This window comes from Lathyrus oleraceus, chromosome 6 (genome assembly GCF_024323335.1).
Source record: "Lathyrus oleraceus cultivar Zhongwan6 chromosome 6, CAAS_Psat_ZW6_1.0, whole genome shotgun sequence".
NCBI classification, from domain to species: domain Eukaryota; kingdom Viridiplantae; phylum Streptophyta; class Magnoliopsida; order Fabales; family Fabaceae; genus Lathyrus; species Lathyrus oleraceus.
In genome coordinates, this window is record NC_066584.1 from 216,270,879 (window position 1) to 216,285,878 (window position 15,000).

Genomic DNA, 15,000 nt, shown 5'->3' on the forward strand with positions numbered 1-15,000 from the left:
CCCCGGGCCGAGATATTTATCAGTGGGGATCCGTTTATTTCAGGATTCCCCGGGCCGATTCAGAGGATTGTGAATGTCTGCTCAGAGGTTGGATGATGATGATGATGTATCTGTCTTCCGTTTATTTCGGAACCCGTGGGCCAAATTTGTGGTTACATATTCCTCAGATGGTTGTGATCGGTTCAGAGACCGGGCTTCGGTGCAACAGACGATCAGATGACTTGGAGGATGGCACAGTGCATTGCATTCATACATCATTCTCATTTTGCATTCATCTGCACCAAACCTACGTCTGGCCATATGGGGAGTATGATGGATTGAGAATCTGGTTGAGAGACATCTTGAATTTCAGAATGTGGATGTCAAAATTTTATCTATCTTGATGAAACCAGAATCAAAGGACAGAGTGTTCCTCATGTGGATGGACATTGCATTCATGCATAATAACTTGTTTTCTATTTTGTAGGTGTCAGCTTCTAACCTGTTTGATTGACACAGGAATGATGAATCCGTCCAACGCCGACGTTCTCGAGCTGAAAGAGAAGATGGGACAGCTGATTCATGTCATGCAAGAGTTCGCCTTGGGGCAGAAAGTAATTGCCGAAAAGGTGGGGAGGATTGAAGACTGGCTGAAGATGGGGAACATGCAAGGAAACGCTTCGTCATCTGGACCGAAGAAATCTTTTGGTAATGACCAGCACAAGGATGAGGGTGAATCGAGTGCTGTGTACGCCCAGAGAGGACACGGTAGGGGTCGTTACTACCAGCACACCGCTGCGGTAACTATTCCTGCTGACAATCAGCCTGCACAACAGCAACAGCAGCGTCAGCCATTTCAGCGGAGGTCTCCGAGGGTAGGATATCCAGTCAGGAGGAGGATGAGTGATCGGCATTTTGACAGGCCGCCTGTGACATATTCTTTCCTATTGAAAAAGCTGAAAGATATGGGGCTGGTACAGTTGAGGACTTTGGCACCTATTGGACCTGATCAAAGGCCAGCCAATTTTGATGAAAATGTCAAATGTGAATTCCATTCGGGTGCTCCCGGGCACAGTGTAGAGGACTGCAAAGCTTTTAAGCACGTAGTCCAAGACCTGGTGGATTCCAAGGCCCTCAATTTTACATTGTCATTGAATGCTGATGCCAATCCCATGCCGGCGCATGGACAGGCGATGGTGGGTGCAATTGCTGAAAATTCAGATCGCGTCTGTGTGATGGGTGAAGAGAATGACAGTAACTGCAAGTTCAATAGTTGGATAAAGCCGTGCGCACCAGGAAGCTGGAAGGCTTAAGAGATCAGCACTGCCACTCATCCGGAAGAGTAATGATTTCTGTTTTGATTTTATCTGCATGAAAGCCATACGTGTTGCCCGACACGTAATGGTCCATTGTAAGGGCCACCTCATGTTTAAATTTGCATTTTCTGCATCATTAATAAATGGATGTTTTTCAGTCAAAAAGCGGTGTTCCCTATTTTTCATTTATTTTTGCAGTTTAAAAACAAATAAAAATGGCAATGTTTATTTTCATTTTTTCTCCTTTTTTGATTTGTCTCGTTCCGAATTCAAAAATATTCTCCGAATCTCGTTGATAACGATTCGGTTACACCTCATATGACTTCGACAAACCGAGCAATCATGCCGAAGAAGAAGGCGAAGAAGATTGTGATCTGCTGGAATTAGCCAGGTTGTTGAAACAAGAGGAGAGGGTGATTCAGCCGCTCGAGGGGCGATGCGAGATTGTTATTCCAAGCACCGCCGAGGTCAGGAAGGAAGTGAAAATTGGAGCCACTGCAGAGGCGAGTCGGGAGTAGAATGGTAGCCCTGTTGAAAGAGCATATGGATGCCTTCACCTAGTCATGTCAGGATATGCCAGGGCAGATACCAATGTCATTGTGCGCAAGCTACCGTGGAAAGAAGACTGTCCTCTAAAGGAGCAGAACGCCGGTGCTACTTATCAGAGAGCCATGGTGACTTTGTTTCATGATATGATTCATCATGAAGTTGAATGCTATGCTATGACATGATAGCAAAGTCCCGAACAGAAGAGGGGCATCTGGCAGATCTGGCCAAGTCGTTTGACTAGTGGAGATAATTCAAACTGAGGTTGAATTCGAATGAGTGCACTATCAGAGTGCGGTCCGATAAGATGTTGGGGTTCATCATAAGTGTAAGAGAGGAATCGAGGTTGATCCTGCTAAAAAAAAAGAAAAAAAAAAAAAAAAAAAAAACGAGAAATGCCTGAACCGAAAGAAAAGGAAAAAGAGGTTCGTGGTTTCTTAGAAAGATTGAACTATCTGTCATGGTTCGCATCCTATCTAACAGCCACGTGCGAACCTATATTCAAGTTGTTGAAAAAAAAGAGATCAAACGGTCAGGTGAAATAATGATTGCCAAGGGGCATTGAAAAAATAAAAGAATAAGTTGCAGGAACCTCTGATTCTGACACCTCCTGTGGAATGAACAATTGTTAATCTGTACTTAACGGCCTTCGAGGGGTCTACGAGGTGTATTGGGTCAGCATGACGAGTCTTGTCGAAAAGAGCATGCAATTTACCTTAGCAAAAAGTTTGTCGACTGTGAAACAATACATTCACTGTTCGAGGAAACTTGCTGTACTTTGGCATAGGCTGCTCGCCGACTGAGACAGTATATGCTGGTTCATACCACTTTGTGGATTTCCAAGATGGATCCGATCAAGTATGGGTTTGAGAATCCAGCATCGACCGGACGGGTTGTGAAAAGGCGAAATAATGCTGATTGATTTGTGATATTCTCAAAAAGCAATCAAGGAGTGTATTGTCTGATTACCTCGCCCAACAATCCGGGGAGGGTTATCAACCAATGAAGTTTGAGTTCCCTGATGAGGACATCTCGAGGTGCTCCAATCGAAAGATTGAGAATAACCGATCCCGGAGGAGGGGCCTGACCCCAAATCCGAACGGATTCTGATGTCTGATGGGGAGGTTAAGGTGAATGAGATTTTGTTGCCCGGATAACGTTTGAGTGCACCGATGGTGTGATGGGAGTATGAAGCTTGTATCCTGGGTATTGAACTCCGATGCGCACATCTACTGGGGCAAACGCCTTTCTCACTCAGAGAGCATGATTGAAGAAAAGAGGCTAGCCGCCGTCTGTCATGGGCAGTTGTACCAGCAAAGGATGAAGCGTGCTTTTGACAAGAAGGTGCGACCTCGGGTATATCACGTAGGTGATATGGTGCTGAAAAGGATCCTTCCTCCTCAAAACGATCGAAGGGGCAAATGGGCACCGAATTATGAAGGTCCATTCGTGGTCAAGAAGGTTTTCTCTGGCGGAGCCTTGTTGTCAACGACCATGGATGGTGAAGATTTTCCATCCCCTGTGAATGCGGACGCAGTTAAAAAATACTTCGTGTAATTGACCCGCTGGACGAAAAGAACAAAATAGTCCAGGCAAAAATGGGCATCCCGGCGAACCAAAAAACAGAAGAAAGGTTCGGGCAAAAATTAGGGATAAAAAAGGAAAAAATGTACACCCGGCAAGTCGAAAACCTGGAAAGGCGACTTGGGCAAAAAAGGGTATCCCGGTGGACTGAAAACCCGAAAGGGCGGTCCAGGAAAAAGAGGGATTGAAACGAACAACTGCGTCTGGCATGATCGTTTGCGCTTTGGTTAAAGCATCATGGATAATACCCGGTAGGGATCAGTCAGAAACGTCTTGTTCAGAAGGCAAAAAGCATGGAGAGTCTGAGGACATATGGGGTGTAACCGAGTTGGAACTCGATGAGATCACGGGTTTCACATTGCCATTAGGATAGATTTTTCCTTTGTGCAATTACCTCTTTTCAGGAATTGCTTCCTTTTGTATTGCTCATTTGAGCCACACCTTTTCAATCAATAAAATGCATATTCAGTCAAATAATTTTGTTTTTGTTTTTCATTACCGCTTTGATTGCAAAAACATCCAGATATTTTTGATAAAGAATTGTGCATTTTTAGACATACAGGTCCCTTCCAATGCATGTTTATAAGATTGAAAGCTTGAAATCTTATTTGGAAGGTTGAGTGACCCAAGTGTTGAAATCTTGACACGCCTGGGGCACGGTTTTATCTGACGATCTGTTTTGCAGGTACTGTTAGATATTCTTCACTCACTTGCAGGTTGTGATGTGGAAGCTTCGACAAAAACAGATCCCTAGAGAGTTCGCTCAGGGAACGAATGTATGAAGAAGTGAGACGACGTCGAGACGTCCGACGACCTTTGGAATTAATCAAGAGGACTCTTCAAAATCGGAAGTTTGGAAAGTCTGTAGAAATTCCCCGCAGGGTCCAATCAGGAACGAACGAATGGGTAGAGAAGCAGTGAGAGACGACGAGACGTCCGACGACCCTTGAAATTAATCAAGAAGACTCTTCAAAGTCGGAAAATCGAATTTCTGTATTAATCCCAGGAGTACGTCTCTCGTCGAGCGCGGAGCGACTTGGAATATAAGATGATGGAGCAGAAAAGGTCCAAACGAGTCTGGGAGTTCTCAAAAGTGGAAAGCTGATACGAGATTGGGAGGTGGATACCATGGTTCGACGAGTCGGCGGGTGTTCTATACCAACTGTTCTCATTTCCCAGCTAAGTCTCCAAGCAGAGCGGTGAGGACTAGCTCCCCAGCAGATCCAAGGTCTGTGACTTCCCCAGCCGAGTCAGGATGATTATTCCCGGCAGGTAAGCGAGGTTTCCTCAGCAGCCAGGTCAGAAGGTTGCTATTCCCCGAGTGGAGCGGGTTCAAAGAAATATATCTCCAGCAGTTCCCCGAGTGGAGCGGGTTTCAAAGAAATATATCTCCAACAGTGTTCATCCTACCTGTGGATTGAACAAGTTCCCGTAGCGGACTGATTTTTGCATCTCCAGCTGAGTTGATTCTACCTATGGATTGCACGGGTTGTCCCCAGCGGAGTAGTATGCGATTCCCTAGCAGGGTCAAGGTGGTTATCTCCAGCAGGTGATATATTGATGCTTCCCCAGTCGCCAGGCCTGGAGGTTGCTGTTTCCCAGCGGAGTATCTGTGGGCATTTCCCAGTGAAGTCGTCAGGTATCTGTGAGGGTTTCTCGAAGCAGAGTTGAGATTGATATCCCCAGCAAGTCAAAGACTGTTGTATCCCCACAGAGTGTTGGTGGTGCCTATCCCCAGCAGTTCTCGAGTGGATTGGGTGCGAAGGAGGATCTTCCCAGCAAGGGTTGCCTTTTTCCCAGCAGCAGTGGTATTCCCCAGCAGGGTGGAGATCGGAGTATTGACGAGTTCCTCAACGGAGTGTCTCGTGCTCCTCAGCAGAGTCCCTTGAGGGGGATACTTTTTATGCATTCATCATGTAGAATAGCATAGCATATTGCATAGAAAAAATAATAAATCGCGTAGCATTTCCATAATTATGGAGCATTACGCAGAAAAAATCAGTCATGCATCATTGTTGCAAGCATAGAGCTAGTCTCAAGCCGTGGTTACCGTTTGAGAGATGGTTGTGCCAGAAAGCGAAGACGTTACTCCGAGGAGTTTAGCATCAGGACGTCAGATCAGCAATGTTCCCCAGTAGTGCGATATTGGAGGAAATGTTTCCGTCGGACAGAGATGGAAATAAAATCAGAAGACGTTACGCGATCAGCGCGATTCAAGCCGTGGTTACCGCTTGGGATTTGGTTTTGCCGGATAGTGAAGACGATACTCCGAGGAGTTCAGCATTGTGAGCAGCAGTATTTCCCAGTCATCAGTAAGTGTCTGGTCGAGTTTTCTTTGGTGTCAGTAAACATCATTGATTCGATGTTCAGTAAACGTCGAGTATTTCCCAGTCATCAGTAAGTGCCTGGTCGAGCTTTCTTTGATGCCTGTAAACATCATTGTTTGATGCCTGTAAACATCCTTGTTCGATGTCCTGTCAACATCATTGGTTGATGCCTGTAAACATCATTGTTCGATGTCCTGTCAACATCCTTGTTTGATGCCTGTAAACATCATTGTGTGATGCCTGTAAACATCATTGTTCGATGTCCTGTCAACATCCTTGTTTGATGCCTGTAAACATCATTGTGTGATGCCTGTCAACATCATTATTCGATGTCCTGTCCACATCATTGTTTGATGCCTGTAAACGTCCTTGTTCGATGCCTGTAAACATCATTGTCCGATGCCTGTAAACATCGAGTTTTCTCCCAGTCATTGTTTAATGTTTGGTCGAATTTTCTTTGGTGTCCTGTAAAACATCATCGTTCGGTGTCCAGTAAACATCGAATTTCTTCCCGGTCATCAGTCAGTGTCTGGTTGAAGATATATCCTTTGATATGTCGCCATCAGAGTGGTGATTGGTGTTATTTCCGACGATTGCCAGCGGAGTTATCACAAGGAAAGAAGAATGGGGTTCAAATGCAGCGATCCGAGGATCATTTGCGCAAGAGAAAATTCGGGGTTCAAGAAAAGCATAAAAAAGAAAGGAATAGTAATCCCGAGCGGATGAGTGGTGTTCAGGCCATGGTTATCCCTGCGTTACCATTTATTTTGGTATCCAGGTCGACGTTTTGAGTTTGTTTCTTCGCCGATTCTGACAGGCGTTAATTATTATCCCATCAGAGTGCAAATTGTTCGTCTGTTCTTGGTATTCAATCACTCTTCATCCTGATCATCCGAAAGCCGAGGCTATTTCGTATCGACAGGTTCACAGTGGATTGAATAGGGGCAGCTGTAACACCTCAAAATTTGCCCTCCTCTCTTGGGACTAGCATTAACATATTGCATATCATTTTAGGTCATTAGGCATTGCATATTGCATATCATGTGGTTACATTGTGCAAGTCATCCTCTCAAGTCTTGATCAGAAGATGAGAAAGTCAAAGTGCAAGCCTAGGGTTTATTGACTGATCATGGGCCATCTGAGGATTGGGCTGTGAATTAGGGTTTCATGATTCTCAATGGACATTGATCTTCATCTTGATTTCAATGATACATCATCATCATCAGGGTTGGATTTCATCAAGTGATTGAAGCAGATTCCTTGAGATTAGGGTTTTGACCACTGGTCAACCCTAATCAGTTGTATTGGGCCAATCAGGGCATAATCAGGAGATGGGGTTTATGATGGTTATGGGGTTCATTATGTGATTATTTTGTGCTAATTGAGGCTAGGGTTTCACCCTTGAGCCATTTCAGTTGGAGATTGGGGCTCAGATTGATCTATGCATTGCCTGATTCATCTGTCAGTTGAAAAGTCAACTGTGGTCAACTGTACATGATCTGATGGATTTGGAGGTGGAAGTGAGTTAGACACATCTCATTCATGTTGGAACAAGTGTTATATGACATCTCAAAGCTTAAGAATGAAGAAAATCAAGTCAGGACAAAAACTGCCAAAAATAGAAAGTGACTTGTAATTGAAGTTTCCAAAAATGGAAAGTTTTGGACCTCAAGGCCACGTGTCCAAGGAAGCTTCAAATGAAAATTTGTTCAACATGAAAGTTGTAGATCTTGTTCTCACCTTTCCAAAATGTCCAAGAACTTGAAAATCCCATGTATGGTTGGGAAATTATGGCTCAGTGAATTTCAAAAATGACCCATAATCAGGAGGCCATAACTTCCACATGGTTTGTCCAAATTGCAAGTTCTTTATATGCACAAACTCCATTTGACATGTACTTTCATGGTGCATAATTGGATTTTCTCAAAAATGGTCAATGCAAAAAGTCAATTTTCAACTGGACAGTTAAAATGGACCAAGGGCAAAATTGTCCAACTTGTGAAATAATTGGAATCTTTGAGTGGGTATTTTTGCTACACCTCATGAATGGCATTTAAAAGTTGTTGGAATCATCATTTCATGACAAAGGCTTGTAATTTGAGATTTGGCTTGAAAAATGAAAGTGCAAAAATGGATAAAGTGCAATCACAAGGTGAAAATGAGAATGGTGCATCCAATGAGAGTGAGACAAGTTGCTACAGCTCACACATGTCATTTAGAGAGTGTGTGAGCTGTCCATGAGCTGGCATTGGCTTGTATGTGAAAGTACACTTTTGCCCCTTACTTAAAAAATAACCATTTCACTAATCAAATGCATTTGGCTAATTAGATGGATTAAGTGGTAATTAAGCTTGAGTATATAATCCTAATCTCATTCTAAGCATAACAGAAAATCACAATTCCCCAAAACAGATCTGAAAACTCTCCAATTCTCTCAAAATCTCAAGAACACCAAAACCTTCAAACTTCATCAAACTTCATCAAATCTCAACCAATTCTCGAATTTCTTGTTGCATCAATCTCCTTTCATCATCCTCATCAACTGTTTTTGGTTATTGGAGCATATGGAGTGGTGAATCTCGACTGTTCATACCAACATCATCCATGGTGAATCACGATTGTGTGCAATAGGAGTAGAGTTGTTCGAACCTGAGCGCATCATTCCATTCCCTGGAGCTTCTAGTTGAACTGTTTGCAGCCAAAACGCAAGGATTCCGTCGGTTTCATCACTGCCATCTCCAGGTGAGTAAAAATCGAATCGCATGAAATGCTTAATGTTCATATGCGTTCTAAAGTTCATCTCACGTAGAATCCAATGATATAGGTAGTTTTGTGAATAGACGACTGTAGTGCATGAAATCTGGATTTGAATTTTTGTGTCCAAACCCTAACATGATCGATTCGTATGATATAGCAATTGTTAGGTTAAAATAAGTTCATATTTGGATTGTACATGTTCATACGGTTCTAACGGATGCTCATTTGCTCGTTTTGGTTAAGATTTCATGTTCATCGATTTTTTGAGTGTTCTGGAAATGTTTTGAGTGAAGACGATGATAAGAGCTTGCTTGATCCGTTTTTCCATTCGAATTTTCAAATATGGTGTTTCCCGCTCCCGCCATCATTATTTACAGAAATGCCATTGTCAAATTTCAATTAATTTAATTAATTCATAAAAAATTATTAACACATTAAAAAAATCATAAAAAATCACAGGAAATTCAGAAAAATGTGGAAATTTTTGTGTTGACTTTGTTGTTGAGTGTAGAATTTGTTTGACCTATTGGTCAAAGTTGTGCATGGTATATTTTTGGATTGACTTAGGTTTGTTTCACATGTGTTTAAATTTGATACATTCTACCATTTTGTTCATAAAATGCACATAATGTAAAATAAATTCTTGACAATTTTTGTGATGATTGTTGACTGGCTGATGTTCATTTATATGTAAATTTCATGAATTTTTGATGCCTGACCATTGAGTTATGAATTTTGGAACTTAGGTGTGACAATTTGTGTCACACCTCATTGTGTCAACTTGCTGGATTTAATTGAATGACCTAGACTTGTTAGAATGATGTGAAATTTTGCATGAATGTTGATTAACATGTTAGGATGCTATGTGATTTTTTGTGGAATTTTATGTGGCATTTTCAATTTGATTGCTATTTTTCATCTCTGTTGGTCAATTGTGCAAGCTTGTGTGACATAGGTTGGTAGATTTGATGTGAAATGCTCATATGGTATTGAATGATCATGAAATTTGATATGCTTGTAATAGACACATGATAGGACATCCCTGTTTTGGTCTCACTCATTTCTTTACTGTTTTCATTGAGTTATGAATTTTTGAAGTGGAAGCATGTGTTGATGTTGTGATTTGGAGCATGTAATTGTGTCTGTTTTTGGTGATTTTCATTGACATAGTTACCTTGGTCCAATTAAGCTGAAATTTGGTGTGCCATACCTGGATTAGGTCCTGTTTAGGTGTAATTTATTTGAGATTTTTTGAAGTTGTTTTGATATGGAATTGAATGTAATAGTTCTGTTTGCATGTTTGATGCTTCATTTGAACTAGTTTGGATTGTTTTGTGCATAACATGAATATAATGAATGATATGGATATGGGACTAATTGTGTTGGTTCTTGTTTGGTATTAATTTGAGTTTGGTTGGATATCCCTTGCTGTTTAGGAATTTTTCTTGCCTTTGGACCCTAGGCTTGGCCTAGTGGTCTAGTTGCTAATGTTTGCTTGATTTTTCAGGATGAATAGCACAATGCACATGGAGAATGAATCAAGTTAAATGCAATTGATGTTGTTTGATGTTTGTACACTAACATAACTTTGTTTTGTAGGTTGTGAAGTTTGGGCTTGAGTTTTGAGCTTGCTTTGTTGTGCATTAGTTTGTATAGTCTGATTGGTTGAACACTTGTTGTTTTCTGATTGTTTGTCTGAGTTGCTAATTGGTTAGCTTTTGTACAGGTACTTTTAGTTGCTCAGTTCCTTGTGAACTTTTGCTTTGCTTTGCTTAAGCAACTTGCATTGAGGTAGGTCCTCTTGACTTCATGTAGTCTGGAGACCCGGCTGTTACCGGGCCGGGCAAATAAATGTCTGAAGTCCTCCTTAAGAGGCGATGATTGTGATTGTTTAATTTTGTGCCTAAGCAGGTGAAAGTCCTCTAAAGAGGCAATTGGTGGAAGTTAGGGATATGCAATCTATCCCCCACTATTCAGTTGAGTCTTCTCCTTGCTCCCATTACATGGTTGTAGCATTGAGATCACAAGCCCAAGATCCGTGCAGTGCACATTGTGTCAGAGTCTCTGAGTATAGAAGGGTTCCCCCATTCTGGACCCATGCTCATTTGTCAGAAGCTCTCCCTGGTTAGGGATAAGAGCTGTGAGGTCTGATCCTCACTTCACCTCTCATCTGCTTCACCTTAGCCTCGTAATGGCAAGGTTAAGAGCAAACCCAGCCCGTACAGACGACTCGCTTCGGCAGTCAAACCTATTGTGTTAGCCCCTTGTTTGGCTATAGTGTGTGCTCTGTGGATATCTGATTGACATGCCTGTTTGAGATGCTTGTTCTCATTTGATGTATGCTTGTATGTTGTTTGCTTGTGTGCTTGCTTCTTTCCTGGTTAGGATAGGCTTGCTTATGCAAGTAGGATAGAAAACTGAACTTAGGGTAATGATGCATGACAACACTAGGCTCGAGTCCAGCTCCCTAGTAGTGTGTCTTTCCCCGGTTTCTGGTTAGCAATTCAGTCCCTTCCAGGGGAACTACATCGCCCTGATCCTTGTTCCAGACGAGGTATGTAGGCAGGGGATCGTGCGAGACCTCTCCGGGCAACCTTTTTCTTTTTTGCGTGTGTTTGTTTGTTATCTGATTGTATGTTTGGGTTCGGATGCCGACGTAAGCCCAGTGATTGGCTATCGGGCTCCACGTTTGCCCTTTTGAGTGTGTTTTGGTTCGGATGCCGACGTAATTCCATCCAGTGGTTGTCGGGCTCCATGTTTGCCACCCTTGCTTGTTTGTATGTTTTGTGTTGTTTGGCGTGCGTAAGCCGAACTACAGTGGCTCTGATTCTTGTTCCAAACAAGATATGTAGGCATAAGGTGCGATACCTTATCGAGCTCGTTCCTCTTAACCCCACCTGCGTTCCCTTGTGTGTGTGTGTGATGTCTTAGCAACCTTTTCTTTATTCTAGAACGTGGATCCCGTCGAGTACGACGGACGTGAGGGGTGCTAATACCTTCCCCTTGCGTAACCGACTCCCTTACCCTTTCTCTCTGGTCGCGAGACCATGTTCTTTCCAGGTTTCTCTGAGCGTTTCCTTTCCCTATCTTGGGATAAATAACGCGCAGTGGCGGCTCTGTGTGTGTTTTGTTTTCGAGCCTCGCCGGTTGATTTTCGCGGATGCGACACTCATGTCCATTGCTTATTGCTTGTGTTTGTTGTTATATGTGAGGATGTAAGTGTAAGACCATGTTGTTGGCATTTGTACTCCCATGATCATCTGTTGGAGATTAGAGTAAGCCCATATAGATTGGCATCTGATATCCATGTCTTGTTTTGCTTTAGGAGGTTGGAATAAGTCCATTTATTGGCATCTGACATCCCTGTTTGTTTTAGGAGACTGGTGTAAATCCATTTATTGGTATCCGGTATCCACCTTTGTTGTGAGATTGGTATAAGTCCATTGATGACATCCGGTATCACCTTGCTTTTATTTGCTTACTTGCTTTGTTGCCTATTCCTAAGGACACACTTGAATCATCTTCTATATGATCTCAAGAGGTGAACTTCTAGGAAGTTTTACACTCCTTCATCCACATCCTTCTTGTTTCAAAACCCCTTTTCACTTGTTGACTTTTAAAACTTGTGAATACATGTTGTGCAAACATTCTCATCTCTTTTCAAATTAGAAACCTGGACCCTAAGTCCTTGACTTTTCAAACTTCGCTTTTGATAATACTTCTTTCTGAATCAATCCTAATCATACCTTGACCATATTTTGTGAATACTCATAATCAATTAACTTCACCCATTCAATTGTTTTGTGGCTTTGTCCATTGTTGACATGTTTTCACACATTAGCCATAGGTTTCAATTACCATAGCGGTTGATGTAAATCTTACCTTATCCTTAGTGAGTTGATTGTAAGACTTCCGTACTGAAAACAGGGTTAACCCCTCTAGTACGTCGAAGCCGTCCTCACATGGTGGATTGTTGATACAGGTTGAGTTTTCTCCCATTGGTAATGAAAAGCCTTAGGGCATGTGTTTTAAAATGAACTCACTAATTTTTGGAAATCTTTTAGCCGAACTACGGCGTTTTGATCCTTACCTTTGATGGAAGGTACGTAGGCAACGGGTTCATCCGTTCAAACACAAAAATAATAAAAATTGTATATTCTTTTCTCATCATCCCATTCATGTTTGCACAATATGTCATAAACAAATAAACTTTTTCTTATACAACAAGTGTGAAAAGGGCTCCCTAGGAGTACCTAGGACGTGATGGGTGCCTAACACTTTCCCATTGCGTAATTTACCCCTTACCCAGATTCTCTGATCTTTTTATTAGTTTTCTACGTGTAAAACTTCTTAGGTTTTTGTTCGCTTTTTAACCAGTCCTTAGGATAAATAAAAGTGCGGTGGCGACTCGATTTCTTTGTATACTTTGCTTTTCATTTAGTCAATAAATCATAAAGTGAGGAATACACCGCTACAGTTCTTAACATGCCTAGCAGTTCAGGAAGAGATTTATCCATATCATTCATATTGAAATTTAGGATAAATTGACTGAATCTATCTAGCAACGATTGCAAGATCAAATCAGTCGCAAGTTCCTTTCCGAGGGGAAAACCCAACCTTTCAAGGTTTTCCATATACCCAATCATCTTGAGCACATGGGGACCTACAAGGGCTCCCTCAGCTAACTTGTCTTGAAAAGGGCTTTTGAAACTTCAAGCCTTTCATGCCTTGCTTGCTCTTAATAGAGCATCTTCAGGTGTTCTATCATATCGAACGCTATCATGTTCTTATGTTGCTTTTGCAACTCTGAGTTCATGACATCTAGCATGAGACAAGCAGTTTCATTGGCATCATCGACATGCTTCTTATAAGCATCTCTTTCTGCCTTAGGTGCAGAACTAGGAGGTTCCTCTTCAGGAACAGGTTTCTCCAAGACATACAACTTTCTATTATGTTTGAGGACAATCCTCAGGTTTCGGTGCCAATCTAGAAAATTTGTCCCAGACAATTTATCTTTGTCAAGGATTGATCGCAAAATGTTTGTTAGAGGTGTTTGTTGAGATTATTGAAAATATAAGTATCATTGACATATTTAATTAGGCCTTTAATTAAATATGCTCCCACTATTTTAATCAAAACAAATGACCCTCATCAATTGATTCGGAAAATCCCGTTGGAAGATTTTCTAGTGGGTCGAGATCCATATTTCACTTCGTTCTAAGTCCGCGTAGGCGGATTACACAAAACTAGGTTATTTAGGTAGGAACTCCTTCCAATTGTATCTCATACAACTCTCGAAAATTTCAGTTGGGTGAATAACTCCTTATTCCAATCCATCATATGGATCATTCCCAACTCTTGCTTCTAAACATATATAATATTATTATAATTAAGTTTGACCCATCGTTTTAGCAGTTGGATATTACAATTATCCCATCGCACCTTACCAATATAAAACATGCACCTCGCGTAGGCGAAACCTACATTATCCGATACTAGTCTTGATGAGTGCTAAAACTTGGAAAGCAAACATATATAATATTATTATAATTTGTTTAGTTAAGTTTGACCCATTGTCTTAGCAGCTGGATATTACAATTATCCCATCGCACCTTACTAATATAGAACATGCACCTCGCGTAGGCGAAACCTACATTATCCGATACTAGTCTTGATGAGTGCTAAAACTTGGAAAGCATAAACTTAATATTTAATTTGAGGGAATTGTAATTGTTATGATCTCACCGGCTTATTTATCATATAAATCGTCTCTCATATGCATCAACATATATTCACATGCATCAACATACATACACATGCATCAACATACATAATGAAACAGTTATGGCCCCTAGCGCAATTGTTCTCCCAAGCCAATGAGAGAACCTAAGCTAACCTAATAATGATCTAAGCTTCTCCAAGCAAGATCTTCAAGGTTGTTCTCCTTTGATCTTCAAGGTTGTCCTCCTTTGATATTGAAATCTTCTCTTTCTTCATAACATTGTCTTCTTCTCTTTCTTCATAACATTGTCTTCTTCTCTTTCTTCATAACATTACATTATAGAAGAAACTCGTTTTACATACGAGGGATTGAGATGAGAAAAGAAGTTACATTAAGAGATTAAAAGGAGAGGCACGACACGCATGTCGTATTAAAAACCCAAAACAAAATGAAGGAAGACTAAGGCCATAACTGATCACCATAAGGCAATAATGATAAACACATTATTATTATTATTATTATTAATTTTTTAATTCCTTTAATTTATTAAAACCAAATTAAATTTCGGCGACCGATCATACTACGCAGAGTTAGCCGGGGGTTCCGCTGCCCGGTCAGCGGACGGTGGTTCGCGGGGTTGGAGGGGCAGCGCCCCTGTCCAAAATTTTTAATGAACAATTCATTTGAAATGGACATCGTTTTGCATCAACACAACTCTTGCGCAGTCACAAAACAGAAACCCCGAGAATTCTGACTCTGTGAGTGTGAC